Source organism: Canis aureus, chromosome 31 (assembly GCF_053574225.1).
Source record: "Canis aureus isolate CA01 chromosome 31, VMU_Caureus_v.1.0, whole genome shotgun sequence".
In the NCBI taxonomy this organism is placed as follows: Eukaryota; Metazoa; Chordata; class Mammalia; order Carnivora; family Canidae; genus Canis; species Canis aureus.
The window spans coordinates 44299189-44326449 of NC_135641.1; the positions used below are offsets into that span (position 1 = coordinate 44299189).

The following is a 27261-nucleotide window of genomic DNA, read 5'->3' on the forward strand; positions in this document are numbered from 1 at the left end:
GCTCAGGTCATGACCTCAAGGTCCTGGGATCAAGCCCCACGTTGGGCTCCCTGTTCACCGGGGAGTCTGCTTCTCCCTCTGCCTTCTGCTCCCCATGCTTGTGCTCTCTCTCTCTCAATTAAATTAATAAAATCGTAAAAACAAAAGGGATGAGAAGCCGCATATTTCACAATTTCCCCCTCCAAATGCCTGTATAATTTCACTGAATAAAAGAGCAGGTGCTGGGATTTACAATAATTAAAGATTCAGAAAAACTAATTGACTTATTTTTAAGATTTTATTTATTTATTCATGAGAGAGACAGAGAGAGAGAGGCAGAGACACAGGCAGAGGGAGAAGCAGGCTCCCTGGGGGTAGCCAGGTGTGGGACTCGATCCCGGGACCCCAGGGTCACAACCTGAGCTGAAGGCAGATGCTCAACTGCTGAGCCACCCATATATGACCCATATAGCCACCCCTATATGACTTTTTAAAATAAAGATATATGTGGCAAACAGTAGGCTTCCCCGTTGAAAAAATGGGTGCACAGAAGATAGTGATCTGTTACCATCTGCTTAATAACGAATCAGCAACCTCACCTCAAATGAAAAACTATAATTATTTGCACAATAATTGACAGACGTAGCCAAAACGTTCCCAAGAGACATCCTGTGGGGTGTGCAATCACTCCCAAAATTAAGCTTTCTCTGAGGGCGGCACATGGTCACCTCATTGGTTTAATAGGCTATTGAAATGTGCCTTAGCCACCCATTCTCCCAGTAGACAATAATTATTTTAAACTGCCAATCCACGTGTTGAACGGCAGGGAACTGGATCCACGTATTCCAATACACGTATCAGCCACATAACTGCTTCATCACCAGATCATGGACGTACCCAAGGGAAGGCTAAGCGAGCTGTGAGTGTGAAACGAAAACCAACTAGCTGCTGGTGAATCTGTATTTCTTACGTACGGGTACATGGCTGGCTTAACAACGCCTCAGAATCTGCTATTCCGAAAGAGTTCTAAGCACCCCATCAAGTGCAAATACTTTTCAGTTAAGTGAGTTTGTTTCATGCAATTCAAAATTACGGGTGACAAGAATCTGAAAGGACGGTTGCCAAAGAAATCATTAAACTGTCACCCTTTCCAGTCATCACCATCTCCACTCCATTTTCTTTCTTTTTTTTTTTTTTAAGATTTTATTTATTTATTCATGAGAGACAGAGAGAGAGAGAGAGAGAGAGAGAGAGAGAGGCAGAGACCCAGGTAGAGGGAGAAGCAGGCTCCATGCAGGGAGTCCGACATGGGACTCGATCCCGGGTCTCCAGGATCACGCCCTGGGCCGAAGGCAGGCGTTAAACTGCTGAGCCATCCAGGGATCCCCTCCGCTCCATTTTGTTTCCTCTTTCTAGGTGTGTCCTAGCAATGGGATTAGCCTTTTTCTTTTTCCCCAAAGAAAGCAGTTTTAGAATCTTTGCATCTCAATCTATATTTATCTGTTAATCAGCTTTATTTCCATAGGTCCTTTCCATTATCCTTTGAAGCTAGACTCTGAAGTGCCTTGAGCATCCCCGGGCCCGCCAAGCATCTCCAGACCCCGCTTATTAGGAGATGACATAGTTCTTTCTTTCTTTCTTTCTTTTTTGAGATGACATAGTTCTTAAAGACGTTTATAATCGCATATTCAGATCGTATCTAAATTTACAAAGCAGAGGAATACATCGAGGCAACTCAGCATTCTAGAAAAAGGAACCTCTTCTAATATTACTATGCTTCTGGTTGGGTCATCTTGTGTTTCGATGATTTTCTGCAACCAGAATGGTGATTTTTCACGTTTTCGGCCCAACTCCAACCACTGAAGCCAAGAGGAGGCGTGGCTGCTCTAATTTCTTAAGCTGGGTTCTGTCAAGAACTCACTCAGCAGCCGTCGGTTGGGTGCCTACCGCTAGACAGGTGCCTACCGCCCGGTTGGGTGCCTACCGCTAGACAGGGGGTTTGTGAGTATAGACGGAGCCCAAGAGTGTTCCCTCGACTTCTTTTGATGTCATAAGCCAGGAAGCACTGAGGTAGCTTTTCCCAGAAGGAAACAGACTTTATTTCCCAGGGGCTAATTGCTACGCACCACCTCAGTCCCCAGGGAACCGCACAGGTGCCCGTGCTATGCCATATGTCACGTGCTGTACCCAGCAAGCTCAAGAGATTAATATACGATCATTATTATGAATGATTATGTTGCATGGAAGTTAATGTCGGTCTTTTGTTCTAATTAAAGTACCAACCTTGCATCTGAATAGAAGCTTAGCTAGAGAAGTGGAGTCAGAGTCCCTGTTTTAATGAACTACATATATTTTTCAATCACAATGTGTAATTATTTAATTATCTGGTCTGCTCAGTAAGTATATCATTCTTCCTCCAAGGAATCTTTACTCAATACGTTCCTGTGCGCATGAACACTACCCCGGGCGTGCGTTTTGCCTTTTGAAATCCTCAGCCCGGGATCCCTGGGTGGCGCAGCGGTTTGGCGCCTGCCTTTGGCCCAGGGCGTGATCCTGGAGACCCAGGATCGAATCCCACGTCGGGCTCCCGGTGCATGGAGCCTGCTTCTCCCTCTGCCTATGTCTCTGCCTCTCTCTCTCTCTGTGTGACTATCATAAATAAATAAAAATAAAAAAAAAATATTTAAAAAAAAAAAAAGAAATCCTCAGCCCTTGTCGAATCATACTTTTGTTATAGATCCAGCACTGTTTTGTTCGTATTAATAATTACCATTTCTTTATCTTTATATCAAGCTGCTGCATATGGACTCCCTTACCCTGAAAGTCAGAAAAGCGTGTGATGACAAAGACAGTTTTATCCTATCCGCCTGACAAGAAACAAGCACACAAACAAGCAAACAAACTATTTTACTAGACCATTGCACATTGTCTGCAGGAAGCAAAATGCCCAGATGGTTAAGTGTAGCTCATGTAATTATATTCCAAAGATGTTATAAATAATTCCATTTAGAAGCTGAGCTAGGACTCTATTAGGTGAGTTAGTGTTTACATTTCACACAGAAAGGTTTAATGGCAAATAGATCCCACACATTTTAACTTGCTACTTGGAGAATATGAATAGATTGTATTCAGAAAAGAAAAAAAAAAAAAAAGATTTGTAGGACACCTTGAAGGGCTAGTTTGGTTTTATAGACGTCTGGAAAAACCAGCACATCATTTTGATAATAGTTCAGTATATGTGTTTAAAATGTTAATATATACCATGCATTTTTAATCATGTCTTCAGTGTGGCAACATTTTGATATCGTAAAACATTGTACTAAATAAAATTTCTCAATTGTATAACAGTAAAATATATATATATATATATATATATATATATATATATATATATACAGCCTTTAAGAATGGTGATGAGCAGGGGAAGATCTATGAGTTAACTTGGGATAAATTTGGAGGACAAGCTCTCCAAGTAAATTTGCTTGGATTAAAAACGTCTCTCTCAGGAGGTATCCCAATTACTAAATTACACTAAACTAGTACAGTATTGAATATTGTTCAAAATAATCCGATTACCTTCTGTGATTCGGAAATCTTTTCTTCATAGGGAAATTTCATGGTCATTGTCTTTGCTGCGATAGATTTTTAATGACATTGATTTAAAGATTTAAAGACACACGTCTGTGGGTTTTTTCTAATTACTACGTAGGGGTGAATACCTCATTTCTATAATGTATAGGTGCCCACCGTGAATGCAGTGCTCTCTATACTTAGCCTATTGCACGATCTCAATTTATGTTCCGACTTTTTAATGTATTAGTCCCATGACTCAATACGCCGCTTACTTAAGAAAGTACATTGTGATCCGGAGGGACAAAAAATGGGTTGGCGTACGATACCCATTAAGAATATGAGTGAATATTTTATACTGCAGTTGCTTAAATATTTGCACATAATTGAAAACATAGTCCTATGGAATAAAGGCACCTTTGAAGAAATACGGTCTGGTTCAAAAATACGAGGATGTGCCGTGAAACGGTAATGTTGAAAACACCCATTTAAAAATATTAAATACAGGTGAAAACCATTGTTCTCCTGTGCTTTGTTGCGACGAGACATGGAGCCTTTCAAATATGCAAGCTGAGTGCCAGCGTGTTACCCACGGACGCCTCTAGGCGACGCGTGTGTCACCCGAAGAGCAAGGAGCCTGGCTCCACGACAGCCCCTAGGGTTTGCCAGGCTCCCTGTGCTGCCCCTCCTTTTCTCAAACAGCTGGTTCTCGCATGGGCCCGGCGGGTGTGCGGGTGGTGCCAGGGGAATCATCAAGCCACAGTGGTTCCATCAACTCCCACGCTCAAGACTTTGGTTTCCTCAAAGGAGCTCCAAAAGGGCCGCCAGTTATTTCTGACACAGTGTTCTGGGTCCTCGGGATGCAGGTTCTCTCCTCAGGTGTCCAACGTGTATGAAGAGCCGGGTGGAGGCTGGGGGAGGCCGAGGCCATGGGGAGGCCAGGGGGAGCCCTGGGGAAGGCTGGGGGGAGGCCCAGGAGGGAGGCCGGGGGGAGGCTGGGAGGAGTCCCAGGGGGAGGCCAAGGGGAGGACGGGGGAGGCCGGGGGGAGGCTGGGGGGAGCCCTGGGGGAGGCCAGGGGAAGGTCAGGGGGAGGCTGGGGGGAGGCTGGGTGGAGTCCTAGAGGAGGCCAGGGGAAGGTAAAGGGGAGGCTGGGGGGAGGCTGGTGGGAGGCCCAGTGGAGGCCCAGGGGAGAGGCCAGGTGGAGTCCAAGGGAGAGACTGATGGGAGGTGGGGGGGCCTGGGAGGGGAGCCCGGGGGTGAGGCCGGGTGGAGGCCCAGTGGAGGCCCGGGTAGAGGCCTGGTGGAGTCCTGGTGGAAGCTGGGGGGAAGCTTGGGTGGAGGCCTGGTGGAAACGGGGAGGCTTGGTAGAGGCCGGGTGCTAGAGCCCCAGCTGGGCGCCGAGGGTGGGTTTCCCTCTGAGACCTTCCCGGGCTCTAATGCCACAGCTTGACAACCACACGGATCCAGAGGTTCCCACGCGTGGTTACTGCGGGGAAGCTGAGGCAGCAGAGCTGGCTGCAGGGTGGCCTCCGTGCACGCTCCAGACCCGGCCCAGTGCGCCTCTGTGACGGCTAACACGCAGGAAAAGAGATTTTCTCCAAAAGCCTCCCTGCAGGACAGCCGGTATCTACGGGGGCTTCCACGCACCACAGATACAAACACCCAGAAAAAAATAATGTGCAGAAGAATCTGTTATTGTACCCAGGAGGTGAGATTGCGGTGACGGGGTTGTGTGTTAGTCACGGGCACGTGTGTGTGCTCAGGGCCGGAAACTACAGACCGAGACACCGCTCCGTCCTGCAATGCGCGGTGGTAGGTGGGCGCAGGTGCTGCAGATGCCTCGTGCCTCACGCAAGCCCCCATCTAAGCTCTGTGACAAAACAGCGGGGCCAGGCCTAGGTCGTTGTGGGCACTTTACAGCCTCCCCGTCCCTTTGGGTGGCCGATGTCCGTGTTTGTTATGGGGCACCTGCCAGCGTCCTAGATTGAAAATAAAATCCTCAAAGTAACGTAAAGTCCCAATAAGATAGTGTGATGCTGGGGACCCCTGGGGGGCTCAGCTGTTGAGTGTCTACCTTCAGCCCAGGGCTGATCCTGGAGACCCGGGATCGAATCCCACGTTGGGCTCCCGGTGCGTGGAGCCTGCCTCTCCCTCTGCCTGTGTCTCTGCCTCCCTCTCTCTCCCTTCTCTGTGTATTCTCATGAATAAATAAATAAAATTAAAAAAAAAAAAAAAACCCCTCTGACCCTGGAACCCACACTTCTAACCACTGTGCCAACCAGCTTCTAAATGACAGTGGTAGCAGCTCAGTCCCCCTCTCTCCTGCCAAGCGTATTAATGAGGTAAGAGGCCTCTCGCCGGCCTCCTGACACCCTAGGGGCTCCCCACGCCTCCCCCCCCACCCCCCCCGCGGCCCAGCTCAGGTGTCCAAGGGCTGCAGGTGCCGCAGCAGCTGGGCTGGAGGAGCAGGAGGGGGGCGTCTGCCATGCCCCGGGAGCCACGGGCCCTGAGCCGCCGCCCGTTGCTGTGGCATCCAGGAGGCCGCACACCCCCTGCCCCCTCTGTGCCTTCTAGAGCTGCACCCCCTGCCACGGCCTGTCCCGGGCACACGCAGCGCAAGTGCAGCCCCAGCTCCAGAGACTGCGAACCGTGCACTGGGGGCCCCAGCACTGTGGGGGGTGGCGGGGAGGGGTTGCACGGGGTGCACGGCGCCCCCCGCCCTGGGCCCCCATGAACGCAGAAGTGAATGACCTCTTCCGTCCGCAGGCTGGAGGGCCCGAGGCCTCGTCTTCCCGAGCCTCCGGGTGTCCCTGTCCCACGCAGCGGACAGTCACTTGCAGTGACTCTGCGGTCACGTCCCTGTGCGCCCCGCGAGCCACGAGGCCAGGCCCAGCAGGGCGGGAGCCAGGGCTGCGGAGCCCCGGGAGCGGCGCGAGGCCCGGGGTCGCGGCCGCGGGGCCCGGGAACGGAGGAGCCTGAGCGCGAGCACCGTGGCGCCCTCGGGGGCAGCTCCCGCGCGTGCGGCCGGGGCAGGGCGGGGCGTCCGGCAGGCGTGTGTCGGCCGCCCGGGCCCCTTGGGTCTCCGCCCCCGGGAGCTCACGGCCCGCCCGGTTCCCCCAGAGCCGCGAGCAGGAGCCGCGTGCAGGAGCCTCCCGCGCCCTCCGCCCCCCGCGGCCCTGCGCCCCTCCCCGACCGCCCCCTGTGCCCCGACGGCCTCCCTCCTGCCCCTGCTCCCTGCGAGGCTGGCTGCTGCCCGGGCTGGGGCTGGGGGTGGGGGTGGGGGTGGAGGTGGGGGGGGTCGAGCCCCCTGACCTCCCTTCCCCTCCCCCCGCCCCGGCCGCCAACCCAACCACGCCCTCCACGCACGCTTGCACGTGTCTCTCTCTCTCTCTCTCTCTTTTTTTTTTTTGCGACATAAATCTTCTTGGTGACTCCTCTCAATTTGACTTTCTTTGAAAAATCATTCAAAACTGCCTGAGCCGAGCGCGTGGGCTCCTCGCGGCCCCGGCCCGGAGCCTGCCCCCGAGGCTGTCCTCACTGGGCCCTCACAGCTGCCTCCTCTCCCCCAAAACAACAAAGAGAAAGAAGAAAGATTAAAAAAGAAAAAGAAAGAAAAGAAAAAAAAGAAAAAAAGAAAGAAAAGAAAAGAAAAGAAAAGAAAAGAAAAGAAAAAGAAAAGAGGAAAGAAAGAAAGAAAGAAAAGAAAAAAAGAAAGAAAAGAAAAGAAAGAAGAGAAAAGAGAAAAGAAAAGAAGAAAAGAAAAGAAAGAAAGAAAAGAAAAGAAAAGAAAAGAAAAGAAAAAAGAAAAGAACCCAACAAAAACACATCCCCCCAGATTTCTAGACAAGATGGACACAGGCCCAGAGAGCAGAGGGCGGTGGTTCGAGGCCCTGGAGGAGGCCCGGGACGCCGCGTGCATTTCAGCTCCTTCGCGTCTCCCTTCGCCATGTTTGGGGCTGCGACCCGGGGCCACCCCTCTCTTCTGCAGATTTCACCTTAGAACCTGCTCTGCGGGATCCGCCACCCTCTGTGCCCTGACTGCCTGTCCCAGGAGGACCAGCTCCTGCCTCCTCCCTCCTCCTCGCCCGCCTCCTCCCCCCTCCTGTCTCCTTACCCCTCTTCTCCTCCCTCCTCTCCCCCCTCCCTCCTCTCCCCCCTCCCTCCTCCCCTCCCTCCCTCCTCCCCTCCCTCCTTCTCCCTCCTCTCTTCCCTCCTACCCTCCCTCCTCTCCCTTCCTCTCCCCCTCCTCCCCTCCCTCCTCTCCCCCTCCTCACCCGCCTCCTCCCCCTCCCCTTCTGTCTCCTTACCCCTCTTCTCCTCCCACCTCTCCTCCCTCCTTCCTCCCTCCTCCCCTCCCTCCTTCCCCCACCTCTCCTCCCTCCTTCCTCCCTCCTCCCCTCCCTCCCCTCCCTCTTTCCCCCTCCTCTCCCCCCTCCTTCCCCCTCCCTCCTTCCCCCTCCCTCCTTCCCCCTCCCTCCTTCCCCCTTCTCTCCCCCTCTTCCTCCCTCCTCCCCTCCCTCCTTCCCTCCTCCTCCCCTCCCTCCTCCCCTCCCTCCTCTCCAGGGACCTTCCCACCTCCTCCTGCCCACACGGAAGCAGAGCCGTATTTCCAGGCCCAGTTGCCTCCTTCCCTCCCGCATTACGGCAACCTCGCATATTCAGTCTCATTTAAGAAAAGACAATACCTACAATCACAAGAGAGACCAGAAGTGTTTCTCCCATCATGCCTCTCTCCAGGCACTGTACCCTTTGCCTCCCTCTCATAAGGAACCTTTTTTGTTTTTTTCCCCCAGAGTTGCTCAATATCACTGTGCGCTTCCCCTAATCTCCCAAGGATGCCCCATTCCCTGACCGTCTGATTTGTGTCCCCCTCACTCCTCCCAACAGAATTTTGAACAGTCACGATGCGACCTCCCCAAGTGAAGTGAACGGTAATCTGTTATACAAACCAGGACTCCTTTTAAAAAGTACGAGGATGCTTGATGAATAATTATGCTGGGAAATCAAGAGTCTGGACTATGTGGTTCAGGAGGGATCAGCCCTTCATCTCTAAGGGACGGGGTCTACTGAATACACTTCAATTCTCATCTTTTAGGACTCGGTGATGCTCAAGTCCTTTGACATTTCTACTTCCTTGGAGTAATATTTCCCCTTGGCTTCCGCGAGACAGCATGCCTTAGCCTGGGGCTTTGTTTTGTTTGCTTTTTCTTCCTTCTACCATACGTTTTCTTTATCTCTGGGCCGCCCTCCTTTATTTACTATTAAGTGCTGCATTTATTTCTGAAGGTTCAGTCCCAGATGCCTTTCTCTTCTCACGATACTTTGTTAAACACCTGGCAAGTGTCACTAAGCCCATATCTTTTAGGAAAGCTCTGTGTAAGTAACTAATAAGTTTCTATCCCCAATCTGCATGTTTTCTGCTCTCTCTGACCATAAATACCTTCCTCACATTCTTAGTTGGCCTCAAAAGCAGTTGAATTCACCTCAAGAATACTTCTTTTATGATTTCTAGTTTGTCTAAGTGACTGGCTCCATTATCCATTCAATTTATACCTTAGAAGCATAGAAATCACCAGTGACACCACCTTTTCCCTCACCTACCATCTAGCCCAGTATCAAGTACTGGTTGTTTCATATCTTAAATGTCTTTTTTTTTTTTTTTAAGATTTTACTTATTTATTCATGAGAGACACAGAGAGGCAGAGACACAAGCAGAGGGAGAAGCAGGCTCCCTGCAGGGAGCCCAATGCAGGACTTGATCCCAGGACTCCAGGATCACACCCTGAGCCAAAGGCAGAGACTCAACCACTGAGCCACCCAGGCATCCCCATATCTTAAATGTTTTAAGAATCCACTTATTTTTGTTTTTTAAGCTTTTCATACCACTTTCCAATCTTTTCAAACCACTTACTCTTTCATTTGGATCAGGACAGAAGTCATTCAACTAGGACACTTGGGTGGCTGTTGGTTAAGGGACTGACTCCTGATTTTGGCTCAGATCATGATCTCAGGGTTGTGAGATTGAGCACCCCCCCCACTACCAGCCTAAAATTCTCTCTCCCCCCCCCCTTTGCTCCTTCCTCACCTACTTCCATGCACGAGCACATGTTTTCTCACTCTTTCTAAAAAAAAAAAAAAGAAAGAGAAAGAAGAAAGAAGAAAGAAAGAAAGAAAGAAGAAAGAAGAAAGAAAGAAAGAAAGAAGAAAAAGAAAAGAAAGAAAGAAAGAAAGAAAGAAAGAAAGAAAGAAAGAAGAAAGAAAGAGAAAGAAAGAAAGAAAGAAAGAAAGAAAGAAAGAAAGAAGAAGAGAGAAGAGAAAGAGAGAAGAGAAGAGAAAGAAGAGGAGAGGAGAGGAGAGGAGAGGAGAGGAGAGGAGAGGAGAGGAGAGGAGAGGAGAGGAGAGGAGAGGAGAGAGAGAGAAGAGATCACTCCGCCACCTGGCACAGATTCTTACCCCATTCAAATCCATCCTTCTCATTGAATCCATAAACTATCTATCTATCATTCATCTATCTATCCTGTATTTGTTTTGCAAAACAAGCTAAGTCATTTTTATTACCCAGTCTTTGAACAGTTTCAAAGACAAGTTCTTGCAAGACCTAACGTTGACCCATTGAGGAAATAAGACCACAGAAGAGTTTTGTTGAAGGCCATGGATTCACTACAGTTGTTTCTTTCCTTAACCATTACTTTAAAACAATAGTTTCAAAATTATTTCCACAATAATAACCATTTATAGATAAAGTAGAATCAGAAAAAAACGTTTCAACATCCTTCCTTGTCCCACCAAAATGATTCTTCTCTTGAGGAATTGAGACTTGGGACAGCTAATGTATATATTTGTACCCTAATGAAAAGATCTCTGCATTCTGGCATTTAATGGTCCCATAAAACAATGACTGATTTTTTTATGTGCATACTTTAAGCAAAATAAGCCACTGCACACTGTACCCAAGATGAAAAGGCCTCACAATACAAGCTTTATGCATCGTTAGACATGAAGAGAAAACAAAGAATCACCAAACTGATAAAAGAGGACTAAAACAGCCAAAGAAAAACCAGCAAATGCCTAAAGAAAAAGAAGATCTCCTCAATTTTTTATCAATATACTATGATATACTTGAGAAGATGTTATTTTCATAAATATATAAGTGAGATAAACAGAAAGCAAGAAAAGTTCTTGAAAATGAAAATAAGATTGTAAAAATAAAATAAGTCAAAAAATAAATGACAGGCCATTTTCTTAGGAAATAAAACCAAAAACATAGTAGAGAAATAAATATATTTTCTTTAAAAAAGAAAAGATGATATCAATCCATGAAATCCAACAATAATAATAAAAAATATCAACCAGTGCTTGCATTCATAAAGAATTAACTGTTTTAGGGGCACCTGGGTGGCTCAGCCAGTTAAGCACCTGCCTTTGGCTCAGGTCATGATTGCAGTGGGCAGCCTGCTTCTCTCTCTCCTCCCTGCTTCTGCTCTCTCTCTCTCACTATCCCTGTCTCTCTCTCTCAAATAAATAAATAAATCTTAAAAAAATAATTAACTATTTTTGAATTTATTTTCCCACCATAAACAATTAGGAAACAGGACACACCATATAAAACAATTGTTTTGAGACATTAGATCCTATAAGCAACCTCGAAATGAGATATCTGAGGGAAGTGAAACAAATCTTAGAAGCCCTCTAAGTGCTCCAGCTTATTGCTGAAAGGCAATTTCCAGGAGAGGAGAATGGTAATAGAAAAGAGAATATTGGACAAAGCAGCTTTCTATATCTGACACATGAATCTTTGTCTAAATACTGACATTTTATATATTGGGTAGGATTCTGGGTAGCTACTAAGAGAACCACCAGAAAACAGGAGGCTGAACAAGTTCTGGGATGGGAATAGTGGGAAGAAGCTGTGATGCTCAGGGACTTGGGTGGAATCTTCCAGAGTCATCAAGAATAATGAGCAAAATGAATCCTAGGCCAAAGACTGTTCTGGGCACTTCCAAACCAAAGGAAAGGCAAGACTTAAAAGGGTTAAACTGATCCTAAGCAATTTAACTGCATGCCTGAACAAAGTCTACTTTATATAGGAATACATGAAAATCTAATACCTAACGATGTAAAAACTACAACGTGAAGCATCCAGTAAAAAATTGTCTGCATGCATAGGAGCAGGAAAATATGACACCTAATTAGAATAAAACCAGTCTGCAGAAAGAAATTAGAAAAAGCAGACGTTATGGAATTAGTAGATAAATATATGGAAATAGCCATCATAATATTCTCCATATGCTCAGAACTATAAGAGAAAATGTAAAAATAATGAGGAAAGAAATGGAAGTTATTTAAAAAATCTAAATAAACATTGGAGGGAGGCAAAATGGCGGAAGACTAGGGGACCTGGTTTCATCTTGTCCCCTGAACTGACTACCAGGTGACTACCAAATCATGCTGAATACTTATGAATTCAACCTGAGATGTAAGAAGAGAAGACCTGGAGTTCTACAAAGAGAAAAGCAAGCACTTTTTGCAAGGTAGGAGTACAGGGAAGCAAAACTGAGGGGATATATTGGAAGATCACTGGCGAGGAGACACGGGTGGAGGGAGCCTGCATCAGCAGACCACCACAAAATGACATAGGCCCTGGAGCACAGAATCAGAACTTTCAGGAAGTCTGCTCCAGTGAGAGATGTCCCTGCCTGAACTTCAGGGACAGTGAAGCGGGGGAAACCCTGGGTGGGACAGCGAAGTATCAAGACCCCCGGAGTCATGGAAAGATCAGGGGTGCCTGGGCCACCAAAGTTCCCAAGCATTGGAGAGGGGAGACTGGTTTTGGTCAGCAAGGCCAGGAGGGGGCCCTTGGCTCAACTGGCCTAACCTGCAAACCACAGCCCCACTGGGGGACTACTGTCTGTGTGGAGGCCTGCAGAAGAGGGGATCCAGCAACCCTCTGCCTTCCCCCAGGAGGATGGGGTGGGCGCAGGCCACGGGAGTCTGCAGTTGTCACACACTGTGATCTTTCAGCCCCGGGGCTGCAGATCTGGGCCTGGTTATTTTTATTTTTATTCTCTAAAGAGGCCAGGAAAGCCTTCAGAGAGCACAGAACAACCGGCTCACAGTGAGGCCTGCTCCTGGCGAGGGTCGCTGCAGCCCCGTCCAGCAAAGACACCTGAGAATCAACAAGGTAGGCCCTGCCCTCAGAAGACCAGCTGGAAGAACGGTGAACAGCAAGTTCTCACCAAACAGGACTGCAAAACTCCAGCGCTAGGGGAAAGCTGTATAGAGAACTTGACGGGGTTCTTTCTCATGATTTGCTTATCTTTCAGTTTAAAATTTTCCATTTCTTTTTTTTCCCCCTTTTCAACTAGTTTCTTATTTTATCAACTCTTTGTTTTTAAGTCTGTTTTTAACTTTCTTTTTTTTTTTACATTTTATAGATATATTCTTCATTTTTGTCTTCATTTCCCTGTATTCAATTTTTTTTGTATATATATATACACACACACATACATATATATATATATATATATATATATATATATATATACATATGTTTTGTTTTCTTCACAATTTAAGGTTTAGTGTCTTCTAACACACAGACCAAAAGATAGTTGGGACCAAGTAGATCACCCTGTTTTGTCCACTTTGTGAGATTATATTCTCTCTTCTCCCCATCTATTCTTTCCCAGCAAAATGACTAGAAGGAGGAATTCACAACAACAACAACAAAAAAGAACCAGGGGTAATACTCTCTGCCACAAATCTAATCAATATGGATATAAGTAAGATGTCAGAGCTGGAATTCAGGATAGCAATTATAAAGTTACTAGCTGGACTTGAAAAAAGCATAAAAGATACGAGAGAATCTCTTAGTGCAGAAATGAAATCTAATCTGGCTAAAATTAAAAATGCTCTGAGATGCAGTCTAAATTGGATGCTCCAACAGCTAGGGTGACTGATGCAGAATACAGAGTCAGTGACTTAGAAAACAAGCTAATGGAAGGAAGGAAGCTGAGGAAAAGACAAAAACAACTAACGGACCATGAGGAGAGCCTTTGGGAAATCAGTAATGACATAAAATAAAACAATATTAGGAATATTGAGGTCCCTTAGGGAGAAGAGACAGAGAGAGAGAAAGAGAGCCCAGAAGATATATTTGAGCAAATCGTAGCTGAGGACTTCCCTAATCTGGGGAAAGAAATAGGCATTCAAATCCAAGAGATAGAGAGGACCCTCCCAAGATCCATAAAAATAGATCAAGACTCTGATATGTAATAGTGAAGCTTGCACATCTCAGAGATAAAGAGAAAATCCTGAGAGCAGCTGGAGACAAGAGGTTCTTAACCTACTGGGGTAAGAACATTAGCCTGGCATTAGACCTCTCCACAGAGACCTCGCAGGCCAGCAAGGGCTGGCATGGTATATTCAGGGTGCTAAATGAGAAAAAATATGCAGCCAAAAAGACTTCATCCAGCAAGGCTATCACTCAGAATGGAAGGAGGGATAAAGAGCTTCCAGGAGAGAAAGAAACTAAAATAATATGTGATCACTAAACCGGCCCTGCCAGATATATTAAGGGGGATCTTGTAAGCAAAGAGAGCACCCAAAAGGTAACATACACCAGAAAGAAACAGAGACAATCTACAGAAACAGGGACTTTATAGGTAATAAGATGGTTCTAAACCCAACTTTTTATAGTTTACTTTGAATGTACATGGGCTAAATGCTCCAATCAAAAGACATAGAGCATCAGATTGAACAAAAAAGCAGGACCCATCCATATGCTGTGTGCAAGAGACTCATTTTAGATCTAAAGGCACCTCCAGATTGAAAGGGAGGAGGTGGAGAACTCTTTATCATGCTAATTGGGCCTCAAAAGAAATCTGGGGTCGTAATCCTCATATCAGACAAATTAGATTTTAAACCAAAGATTGTAGTAAGGGATGAAGAGAGACACTATATCATAATTAAAGGGTGTATCCAACAAGATGATCCAACATTTACAAATATGTATGCCCCTAACTTGGCAGCAGCCAATTATATAAACCAGTGAATAATCAAATTAAAGAAACACAATGATAATAATGCAATAATAGTAGAGGACTTAAACACCCCATTTACAGCAATGGATGGTTCCTCTAAGCAGAAAATCAACAAGGAAACATGGGACTTTGAATGACACTTGGGCTTCACAGACATATATAGAGCATTCCACTCTAATGCAGCAGAATACACATTCTTTCCGAGTGCACATGGAACCTTCTCCAGAATAGATCATATACTGGGTCATAAACCAAGTCTCAACCAGGACCAAAAGATGGTTTATTCCCAGCATATATTCAGACCAAAATTCTTTGAAACCTGAACTCAATCACAAGAGGAAAATTAAAAGGAATGCAAACACATGGGAGTTAAAGAGCACCCTACTAAACAATGAATGGGTCAACCAGGAAATTAAAGAATTTAAAAAATTCATGGAAACAAATGAAAATAAAACCACAACTGTTCAAAACCTTTGGGATACAGCAAAAGCAGTCCTGGGAAGGATGTACATTCAATATAAGCCTCTCTAAAAAAAATTAGAAAAATCTCAAATACACAAGCTAACCTTATACCTAAAGGAGCTGGAAAAAGAACAGCAAATAAAGCCTAAGCCAAGAAGGAGAATAGAAATAATAAAAATTAGAGCAGAGCTCAATGAAATAGAAACCAGAAGAACAACAGAACAGATCAATGAAACCAAAAGCTGGCTCTCTGAAAGAATTAATAAGATTGATAAATCCCTAGCCAGACCTATCAAAGAAAAAAGAGACAGGACCCTTGAGTCACCCAGGTGGCTCAGTGGTTGACCATCTGCCTTTGACAGGGAGCCTGCTTCTCCCTCTGCCTGTGTCTCTGCCTCTCACTCTATGTCTCTCATGAATAAATAAATAAAATCTTTAAAAAAAGAGAAAGGATCCAAATTAATAAAGTCATGAATGAAAGAGGAAAGATCACAACAAACACCAAGGAAATAGAAACAATTTTAAGAACATATTATGAGCAACTATATGCCAACAAATTAGGCAATCTGGAAGAAATGGATGCATTCCTGGAAACTTATAAACTACTAAAACTGAGACAGAAAGAAATAGAAAATCTGAACAGACCCATAATCAGCAAGGAAATTGAAGCCATAATGTAAAAGCTCCCCCCAAATAAGAGTCCAGAGTCAGATGGCTTCCCAGGGAAACTCTAGCAAACATTTAAAGAAGAACTAATACCTGCTCTGCTCTTCTGAAGCTATTTCAAAAAAACAGAAATGGAAGGAAAATTCCCAAACTCATTATATGAGTCAAGCATTACATCAATCCCCAAACCAGACAAAGACCCCACCAAAAAGGAGAATTACAGACCAATATCCCTGATGAACACGGTTGCAAAAATTCTCACCAAGATAGTAGCCAAAAGGACTGGATAGTACCTTACAAGGATTATTCACCATGACCAAGTGGGATTTACTCCTGGGCTGCAGGGTGGTTTAACACCTGCAAATCAATCAGTGTGATACATCACATTAATCAGAAAGAGGTCAAGAACCATATGATCCTCTCAATTAATGCAGATAAAGTATTTGATAAAATACAGCATCCTTTTTTGATATCAATATGATAAAAGCCATTTACAAAAAGCCCACAGTAAATATCATTCTCAATGGGGAGAAACTGAGAGCCTTTCCCCTAAGATCAGGAACACAACAGGGATGTCCACTCTCGTCACTGCTATTCAACATAGTACTAGAAGTCCTGGCCTCAGCAATCAGGCAAAAAAAAAAAAAAAGAAAAGAAAAAAAGAAGAAAAGAAAAGAGAAGAGAAGAGAAGAGAAGAGAAGAGAAGAGAAGAGAAGAGAAGAGAAAGAAGAGAAGAGAAAAGAAAAGAAAAAAAGAAAAGAAAAGAAAGAAAAAAGAAAGAAGAAAGAAAGAAAGAAAGAAAGAAAGAAAGAAAGAAAGAAAGAAAAGAAAGAAAGAAAGAAGAAAGAAAGAAAGAAAGAAAGAAAGAAAGAAAGAAAGAAAGAGCATTCAAATTGGTAAAGAAGTCAAACTGTTACTCTTCCCGAATGACATGAGACAGTATGTGGAAAACCAAAAAGACTCCACCTCAACATGGCTAGAAGGACAACTGATTTCTGGACACTGATTTTATATTCAGCCTAATGGCAGGATATAAAATCAGTGTCCCTGGATATAAAATCAGTGTCCAGAAATCAGTTGTCCTTCTCTACACAAACAATGAGACTGGAGAAAGAGAACTTAAGAAACCAATCTCATTTACAATTACACCAAAAACCATAAGATACCTAGGAATAAACTTAACCAAAGAGATAAATAATCTATACTCTAAAAACTACAGAATGCTTATGGAAGAAATTGTTGAAGACACAAAGAGATGAGAAAACATTCCATGCTCATGAATTAGAAGAATAAATATTGTTAAAATGTCTATGCTCCCTGAGCAATCTGTACATTCAATGCAACCCCCATCAAAATATCATTATTATTATTTTTTTTTTTCACAGAGCTGGAACAAATAATCCTAAAATTTGTATGGAACCAGAAAAGACCCCAAATAGCCAGAGGAATGTTGAAACAGGAAACCAAAACTGATGGCATCACAACGCTAAACTTCAAGTTCTATTACAAAGCTGTGACCGTCAAGACAATGTGGTCCTGCCACAAAAACAGACACATAGATCAATGGAACAGAATAGAGAACCTAGAAATGGACCCTCAACTTTATGGTCAACTAATATTCCAGAAAGCAGGAAAGAATGCCCAATGGAAAAAAAAAAGTCTTTCCAATAAATGGTGTTGGGAAAATTGGAAAGTCACACGTAGAAGAATAAAATGGGACCATTCTCTTACACCAGACACAAAAATAAGCTTAAAATGGGTGAAAGACCTGTGAGACAGGAATCCCTCAAAATTCTAGAAGAGAACAGAGGCAGCAACCTCTGTGACCTCGGCCACAGCAACTTCTTGCTAGACACGTCTCCAAAGGCAAGGGAAACAAAAGCAAAAATGAACTTTTGGGACTTCATGAAGATAAAAAGCTTCTGCACAGCAAAGGAAGCCAACAAAACTATAAGGCAGCCTACAGGATGAGAGAAGATATTTGCAAATGAGTGATCAGATTAAAGGGCTAGTATCTAAAATCCATAAAGAACTTATCAAACTCAACACCCAAAAAACAAATAATTCAGTCAGGAAATGGGTAGAAGACATGAACAGACATTTCTCCAAAAAAGATATACACATGGCCAACAGACACATGAAATAATGCTCAACGCCCCTCGGCACTGGGGAAATAACAAATCAAAACTGCAATTCTGACACCAGTGAGAATGGCTAAAATCAACAAGACAGGAAACAATAAATGTTGGTGAGGATGTGGAGAAAGGGGAGCCCTCTTACACTGCGGGTGCTGCAAACTGGTGCAGCCACTCCGGAAGACTGTGGAGGTTCTTCAAGAAGTTAAAAACAAAGCTACCCTATGACCCAGCAAGTGCACTACTGGGTATTTACCCCAAAGATACAAATGTAGTGATCTGAAGGGGCCCCCGCACCCCCGGTGTTCACAGCAGCAATGCCCCCCAGTAGCCAAACTGTGGAAAGAGCTGAGATGTCCATGGACAGATGAATGGATAAAGACTATTGCTCAGTCATCAGAAAGGACAAATACCATTTACATCAACGTGGATGGAACTGGAGGGTGTTATGCTGAGTGAAATGAGTCAATGAGAGACAGACATTGGTGTGGTTTTACTTCTATGTGGAATATAAGAGACAGTATAGAGGATCAGGTAAGGGAGGGAAAACTGAATGGGAAGTTGACCAGAGAGGGAGGAAAACCATGAGAGACTCTTAATTCTAGGAAACAAACTGAGGGTTACTGGAGGGTAGCTAGTGGGGGTGGGGGACATGGGGTAATTTGGTGATAGGCATTAAGGAGGGCATGTGATGTGATGAGAACTGGGTGTTATCCACAACCGACAAAGTTTTGAACACTACATCGGAAACTATGTACTACAGTTGCCCAACTGAATTTAAATTAAAAAAATTTAAATAAAACTTCTAAAAATGTGGGGAAATAAAAATACATATACCCAAATGATTAACAGTAAATCATACACTGCTGAAGAAAAAAAAATCAATGAAATTAAAATCTTGCAAGACAACCTACTCAAATAGAGACGACAAAGACTGAAACAGATGAATAAGCAGAGCAGTAGTGACCTGTGGGTCAGTGTCAGGTTATCTAACATAATAGAATAGGAGCTGATGGTCCAGAAGGAGAAGTTGGGGAGCAGATGAAGATGTTTACGGAATTAATAAAATGACCACCAAAATTTTGTCATATTTGATGAAAACTATAAACCCATAATTACAGAAAGCTTAAGGGACCCACAAATGGGATAAACATATAGAAAAGCACACAAAGTTACATGATAATCAAACTGGTGAAACTAATGATAAAATATCTTAAAAGCAGTTGAAGGGAGGAAACTAACCCAAAATAATGGAAGATATTTTGATGAAGTGAAAACACGGTCACTGTCAGCTCCTACTGAATTTCCAGCAAAATAACCAACAGTCTGTTACCATAGGGATATCGTAAAATTTTGAAGCACTAAATTTAGACAATCTAAAAGTTCTGGGAAGTAAAAAAAAAAAAAAAAAAAAAGAAAGAAACAGCAAAGCTATATTTTTCAAAAGCCAAATTATAACCAGTCTTCTAGAAAGGAATGAGTACTAGTGAGGACAAAGGTAGCATCATCAGCGATGCCTTAAAAATTTTATCCTATAATTCTATGAGCAATTAACTGATTCCTTAAAGTTTTTGTTTGTTTTTGAGAGACAGACGGAGTGCATGCTTGCAGGCATGCACACGGGGGAGGGGCAGAGAGACTCTTAAGCAGGACCCACACCCAGCTTGGATCCTGCTGGATGTCACCACCCGGAGATCATAACCTGAGCCAAAATCAAGAGTCAGACACTTCACCAGCTGAGCCTTGGCTGCCCCAGCAATTAACTCTTATAACGATGTATGAGTCAGGATTCCTAGAGAAACAGGAACAGTAGGAGGCACGTGTGTATGTGTATCCAGAAAGCGGTTTATTGGAATTGGCTCGTATAACTATGGAGACTGAGAAGTCCCGTGATCTGCCACGTGGAGCCCAGTCAGTGGGCCCGTGATTTTCTTAGAAGGCCGAGGGCTGGGAGGTGAGGAGACAGATGCCAGCTTGAGCATCCAGAGCAGAAGACTGACATCCCAGCTCCACAGTCAGAATGAATTTAAGTTTTCCCTGCGTCTTTGCTCAATGCAGGTCCTTCAGGAATTAGCTGATGCCACTCACACTGGGGACAGCCACCTGCTTTCCTCAGTCTACCAATTCAAATGCTAGCCTCTTCCAGAAATACCCTCATGGACACACACAGAAATAATGTCTAAGTATCAGCTGTGGCATCCGTGGTTCTGTCAAGGCGACACCTAAAATCAACCAGCACACCTGTCTTATGCTGCCATACGTATTTTGGCCGTACCCGCATTTCTAGTTTTCCGTTCTCTAGTCTCCTATAACAAAAGTGTTATAATTTTAAACTTTCCCAGCACCTCCCTGGCAAAATGCTTTACCCGTACCGCTTCCACCGCTGGGGCTGCTCTTACCTTCTCTGTTTGCTAGTCAGCTCCCTCTGCTCATCATTCAGATTGCAGTTAGAGTTTCACCTTTTCATGAAATTGTGCCAAAACATCACAAATATCCTATTGTTTTTTTTTTTTCCCATAGTGACATGTACTTGTCTTTCATAGAAATTGTTACAGCTGTAATTTTACATTTGTGTGAGTGGGTGATCCAGCGCCCCACTAGAATGTAGGTTTGGGGAACACCAGTCTTTTTCTCACTCTTTTAGCCCAAATGCCTCATATATGTGGCACCAGGTGTTCATCCAACATATATTTGCCCAGTAAAAGATTAAAAGAAAATATAAATTAAAAAAATCTGCTTGAAACAGTCTACGTGGTCTTCCTCCCCCTGTCTGGAGGAAGGAAAAGACAGTAACACATCTCTTTGCAACTGAACATGTTAAGAAGCCGAGGGAACGATCTATCCCCCCTGACCGCTTAATGTCCATTTAGCTGAGCACTGTGCTAGAGCTCCCCTTCGTGGGAGAGAGTAAGAGTAAGAGATCAGTGTCTACTTCTTTTAAGTCATCTCCAATGTCACCTCCATGTTTAGAGTTAGATGTTTATGCACTTTTTCCTTGGAAATCACTCTTTTTTCTACTTTAAGAAATTTGTGGAAAACTCTTGTTCAGGAATGCATTGTTTCTATCTTATTTGTTGCGAAAATTTTCATCTACTTCTAACAGCATTTATCATTTTAATGGAGTGTTAAAATGGTAAGGGGAAAAATATTTTATCCACCGTCTTGAAATGGAAGGTCTCCATGAGTCTACATTCCAACAGTATTATAAAAAAATATCTCTTATATTCTTTTGAGAGAGAGAGAGAGAGAGAGAGAATGAGTGAGGGGAGAGGTAGAGGAAGAGGGAGAAGCAGACTCTTTCCACGAGCAGGGAGCCTGAGGTGGCCCTTGATCCCAGGACCCAGAAATCCTGACCTGAGCCAAAGGCAGACACTTAACCATCTTAGCCATTCAGGTGCTCCTTAACAGTATTTTCAAAGTTGCTTTACAAAAACAAACAAACAAACAAACAAAATTTTAATGCAATTGAGAGTGAGTAAAAAATGCATATTTTCTTTATATCTGACAATGACTGGGAATTATGGAAGGGAAGAGATGTTATGGGGATACTAAAGCACAAAAAATATTATAAGGTTAAAAATTAATACTTTAAGTAGAGCTAAGACCACCTGTGAGCAGTTGTGGTAACATAATCTGAAATAACATTAGAACTCGAGGCAAGTAAGAAATAAATAGACTTGAAGCTATAATCTCTTCCAATTTTTACTAAGGCAAAGTAATTATTTGCAAAAGACACCTACATCAATAGATATACTATTGCCCCAATTTCTCTAACAGGAAATTATTTAGATCACCTAAGATAAAACGGTCAGGAGGTATTTCAATCATAATCAAAGTAAGTATAAAACACATTGGCTCTATTTGCTTAATGGATGCAACTAAATTTATGATGCACATAACACCATCAGCTTAATTAGAAGTATAATTCTTATTTCCTTGGGTTACCTAGGGGCTCCCTGGCTAGGGATCTTTGATGAAATTGTATTTTGAATCCTTAGTCTTTTTAGGGTACACTGGTATGGGAAAGGTTGTAACTAGAAATCGTTCTGGGATTTTCTCAAGTTAACTTGTACCTGAAATCTTTTTTATGAGAACATAATACCACCACTGCCTTAACACAAGAAGACAATTATTTACCAGAAATAGCAAATACAGTCGCTTAAGCATTGACAATCAGATCATCTTATTTAATTCTCTGCAAAACAATTAAATTTCATTGATATTGTTTTTTTTTTTTTTGAAATGTCTGTGTGGACAGTGTCACCCCTTTTACCAATAAACTCCATGAGCATGTGAGAGATTTGGTGCTTTTGTTTTTGTTTGACTTGTTCTATCACCAGAATCTAGATGTTGACTTGGTGCTCAATAAATATTTATTGAATGAATAAATAGTTTCTCTAGAAAAGTACTGAAAATAGCAAAAATATAATTACTTTGTTGTTGTAATATGTGAGTTGTGTATTCAACAATAAAATTTAGTGGTCCTTGGAAAACATTATTTTTAGCTTTGGTCTTATTGACCATAATTTATATGAAAACAGGAAGTGATAGATAAAAGACTATATAACCAACCAAATCCCAAATACAGTACTAAAAGGATGAAATAGGTCTAAAATATAACTGTGAAAATACATGATATAAGATACTTGGCATCAATATATCTACAAAAAAATATTAGAAATAAAAAAGCCTAACACCAGTTAGTTGATTTAATTTCCATAGAAGCAAATGTGATGTAACTGTCAAAATGTGTTAATTTAATCTTATACTGTATTCACAGGGCGAAGGAGGTGATGGCCCACCTATTTTTCATGACAGGGCAAGGAGAACATTTTATTCAGTACCATGCTCCAATTTAAAGGAAGAACACTGATAAGCCATACTTCATACAGAGGAACATGACCAGAATGTTGAAAAAGTAAAGGAAACGTGTTGCTTTCCAGCTAAAATATGGAGATCTAGTGATACATTATAGCCTTTTTGATCAATTGTGAATCCCCAAAATATGAAAGGAAAACAAGAAATGAATAACAAATCAAGGAAAAGAAAAAAAATAATAATCTAAACACTACAGTTTCCCTGAGTGGATCACAAACCATGAACAATTCCAGAAATCCAACAGCACACAGAGAACAATAATTGGAAGGTGGGCATTATAGCCTCAATGAGGAGAATCCGAGATGGAGGAGAATCAGAAGCAACTGAGAGGGAGACAATTGGGGACCAAGAGCATGAGCTTCCAGGTGGGTCAGCCTCTGCAAACACTGCCACCATTTGCTCCACACAGCCCCAGCTGAGCACCTGCCTCTGTGTTTAAGCCGTGAGCGGAGGAACCTGAGTCAGAAAGACAGAAGAGTCCTCCTGAGGGTTGTCCATACCTGGAACACATGCTCAGAAGAACAAGGTGGTCTATGCCTCCACACCAACATATTTTGCCGTTCCCACAGACTCCCCTCCCGCCCGCCCCCACTGCCCAGTCTGTACAAATTAGTGGCAAGAGTCTAAAAGAGAATTTCAACGACCAAAAGTAAGCAGACTGGAGTGTTATATTAAATATTTAAAGTTATGAAAGATATATGAGGATATCGTAGTCAAAAATTCAATTAACGCAATGTACTTCCAGTAGGAATATGATGACAGCTTAGATTTGAGTATTCTCCTATTCTTCTGAAAAAAAAAAAAGAAAGATAAAATGTATAGACAAATTAGGTGTTTATTTAAACCCAAATAAAACTTAGAAACTTCAAATTACACATAAGGGAACAAAATCAGAGGCTGTCAGGAGGCCCGTACAGGAAGTTGAAATGATGCTATGAGGGAAAAGGGTTCTGAAAAGATTACTAATCAATGGATGATCTCAGAAGTCTCTAGAAATTTTTCACACCCAAAAAGAGTAGAAAAGTATCTTGAGAAGCAATTGTTGTGAGTTCTACTGAGGTGAAGAGTCAAAGCACTGGAGGAGGAAGGAATAGACTTGAAAATTGTTCAGGGGACTCAGAGGAGATAGAGCTCAGGAAACGCCAGAAAAATGTGTCAAGACCTGGGTCACTTGTGGATGGTAGCCTGTGAGAAAATCATGAAAAACCAGCGCGGGATGGATAATCTCTGAACCAAGATGGGTTCTGAGAATCAGGGAGGGGATATTCAGTGATGCCATATTATAGGAAGGAAACAATCTACTGATGTAGAAGGGAGTGGGGACCCTTGAGCCTACAGGCTGAAGGACCACTCTGGCCCCTCCCTGCATCTCCGCAGAGGTCATGTGCTAAGAGTTCAAGAAAACCCAACTCCTCTATTTCTGAGAACCAAAAATAATATGCATACAAAGGCAGTATAAAAAAGTGAATAAAAGAGTTGTTTTCTACAGATTATAAAAAATTCTGTAGAAAATAATCCTTATTCTCTAGCTATGGATTGATCGATTTATCATTCCATCTGCCTTGTCTCACAAAGAACACCATGAGAGGAAGAAGAAAGGAAGATGGAGGACGGACTGGGAGATACCACTCAACTTTCTCCTCCCTTGCCCTTCATCTCCACGATATTGGAGTTGAAAGTCTTTGTACTGCCTAGAGAAGTAAAGCTTTGTGCCAAATAGAAGATTATAATTTTTCAAACTTTGAAACAAAGTCTCTGCTGTAATGAGGTGTTTTTTTTTTTTTTTAATAAAGAAAAGATATGGAATCACACAGAGATGTCCTTTTTGACTGTTGATGGGAATTTGACAGAGCATGGTAGGAAGCAGTAATTGGGAAAATAAAAATTTTACCTTCATCAAACCAATCACATGGTCTCATTTGATTTCACAGCATGAGCGCAGTTTTTACTATTATCCGCGTTTTACCGTCAAGAAATCTTGGGCTCAGAAAAGTGAAGCTAGATCCTAAGTGAACTAGCTGATAGACAAACTGAAACCCTCCAAGCTCAAATGTCATGCTACTTTACTGTCCTGTTATCTTTAAAAGCGTACAACCAACATAGGCCATTTATGTCCTTTATTAATATAATAAATTTCACTATATCCCCACGCTTCAAAGTACTATCTGTATTTTTAGTGTTGGTTTCAAGTACTAACTTTTCCCCAAAGCCTGCAATTCCCTAGTTGTAATTCATCTTCCCACACAGAAGTGATCTCTTCTCCTACAATCTAACGGAACGTGAACACTTCTGCTCTAGTCTGCTTGTGCTAGTGTCTGTCTGTCTGCTCCGGTCCCACCAGATAATGAGTTTCATAGTAGTTAAGGCTCAGCCTAACACATCTTTATATTGTCATTAGTACCTTATGTCGTACCTAGTAAGTATCTGGGTTTGTATAAGTTATATAATATTATTATATATAATAAATTATATATAATACAGTACTTTAAGTGTCTTGAAGAATAAGGCTCCTGAGAGTGTCTAATCCTGGTTTGATTTGCAGACTTTTACACATAGTATCAGCTGTTCAGCAATTTATTTATTTAAAAGGATGAATGGGGATTAAGTGGTAAGGAAAATTGAAGATAGAGAAATTTAATATAAATATTAATATAAAAAATAATGGAATGAACTATCAGACATGTAGACAAACCTTGGAACAGTTCATTCATTCTCTGCCATAGGTTGGACATGCTCTTAATACAGATCCACGGGAAATGGCTAGGGTTTGCATAAAGCCATCTGTTTGTCATCTCTCATCATGGTTAATTTATATGTCAATTTGACTGGGACACTGGGTGCCCCCACCTTTGGTTAAATCTTAGGCTGAATGTGTCTGTGAAGGTGTTTCTGGTTGAAATCAACTTTAGAATCAGTCAAGTCGAAGAGAACAGAGAATCCCCTCCGTGCTAGTAGATTCATCCAACCCATCAGAAACCTGAGTAGAACAACAGTAACAAAACCTACATGAGTATTTGCTTCTTGGATTGACTATTATTGCGCTGGGATATCAGTCTTCTCCTGCTCAGACTCAGGCTTGGGTCTAAACTGGGCACTGTGACTTACATACGGAAGAACGTATGACCCTAATGAGCTCATTAGAGTTGTCATCTTTTTCTTTTTCTTTCTTTTCTTTTTAAAAAATTTACTCTCAAAGAAAGATCACAGTCTTCTTTTTTGATCATGAATGTTAAGAATGTGGGCAACCCATAACATTGGCCCTCTTGACTCTTCAGCTGCTGACCTGTGGGACTTCTCGGATTCCATACCTACTTGCTCTCTGGCTCTGTCTTCTTCATTCTCTTTTTCTCTATATGTATCCTATTAGTTCTATCTTTGTGGAGAATGGAGACTAATACACCCCTGATATTCCTGTGTGAGTTTTTTTTTTATTAGTATAAGCAAATCACCATGAATTTTGCAACTTAATAATCATTTGTTATCTCATAGTTTCTGTAGTTCAATCATCCAGGGGCAACGTAGCTGGACTCACTCTGCTGCAATTAGATGTGAGCTGTGTTTGCAATCTTACTTGAGGCTTGGGATCCTCTTCCAAGCACACCTGGTTGTTGGCAGTATTCACTTTCTTGCAGCTCTAATTCCCAGTGGCTTGTTTTTCCAGACTGGCAGGAAAATGTCTCCGAAGTCAAAGAAAGACTAATCTTTCTTTTAAAGGGTTCATTTGATTTGGGAACACCCACTGGATAACTGCCTTTGAATAAGTCAAAGTAAAGCCAATCAGGAACCTGAATTATATCTGCAAAATCTATTCACTTTTCCTACATCTTAGAATTTTGCTTACCTAACCCACTTAATTGTTTTAGATGGTCTCTAAAATTTTCCTAGAATCTCCCTGGCCTTTAGTGTCTGAAGATTTGCTGTTATAAAATATTAGAGAGCCTGAGAACTTCAAAAATGACATGGTTCTCCAACTTAAAGATCCAAAGTATCCAGAACAGAACTTGAAATATCAGGAGAAAAAAAAAATAATAAAGCCCCAGGAAAGACTGAAAAAACAGCAATGACAATGACAACTTTATTTCTCACTATTCATTAGAGCAAAGGGTGTTTCTATGATTGACATAAAGTGAGGTTAAATACATTTAGTATATCCTGTTCAATTAATTCATCCCTCTTTAAAACATAAAGGTGTAGTTAAGACATTAAAAACACATTTATTCTTTTATTCCTTTTAATATTGGGTGAAAAAAATTACATAGAAGATGGATTTCTATTTCATACTGAATATTTTTGTTAAAACCAAGAAAAATGATTTTATAGGGTTCTCAGATTGCCAAGGACATAATTCAAACCATCACCATGATTTCTATTTTGATGATGGCAGTAACCTTCATGGCATGCAGTGCTCTTCATTATGTAACGATGTTTACAAAGAACTATAGTTTTTTCAATTTCCAGGAAAAGCAAAATATTTTCTATCCTAAATGTCTGCTTCCAGCACATTGTGTGTGACATACATTCTCAATTTGAG

General features: G+C 42.6%; 1 long non-coding RNA gene across 1 annotated transcript; it reads left to right on the forward strand.

Annotated features, from left to right (window-relative positions):
* The first annotated feature begins 17572 nt into the window (after positions 1-17572).
* On the forward strand, positions 17573-23538 carry LOC144302265 (uncharacterized). Its single transcript, XR_013369103.1, has 2 exons — positions 17573-18386; positions 22633-23538. It is a non-coding gene; the product is annotated as an uncharacterized LOC144302265 (long non-coding RNA).
* Positions 23539-27261: the final 3723 nt, after the last annotated feature.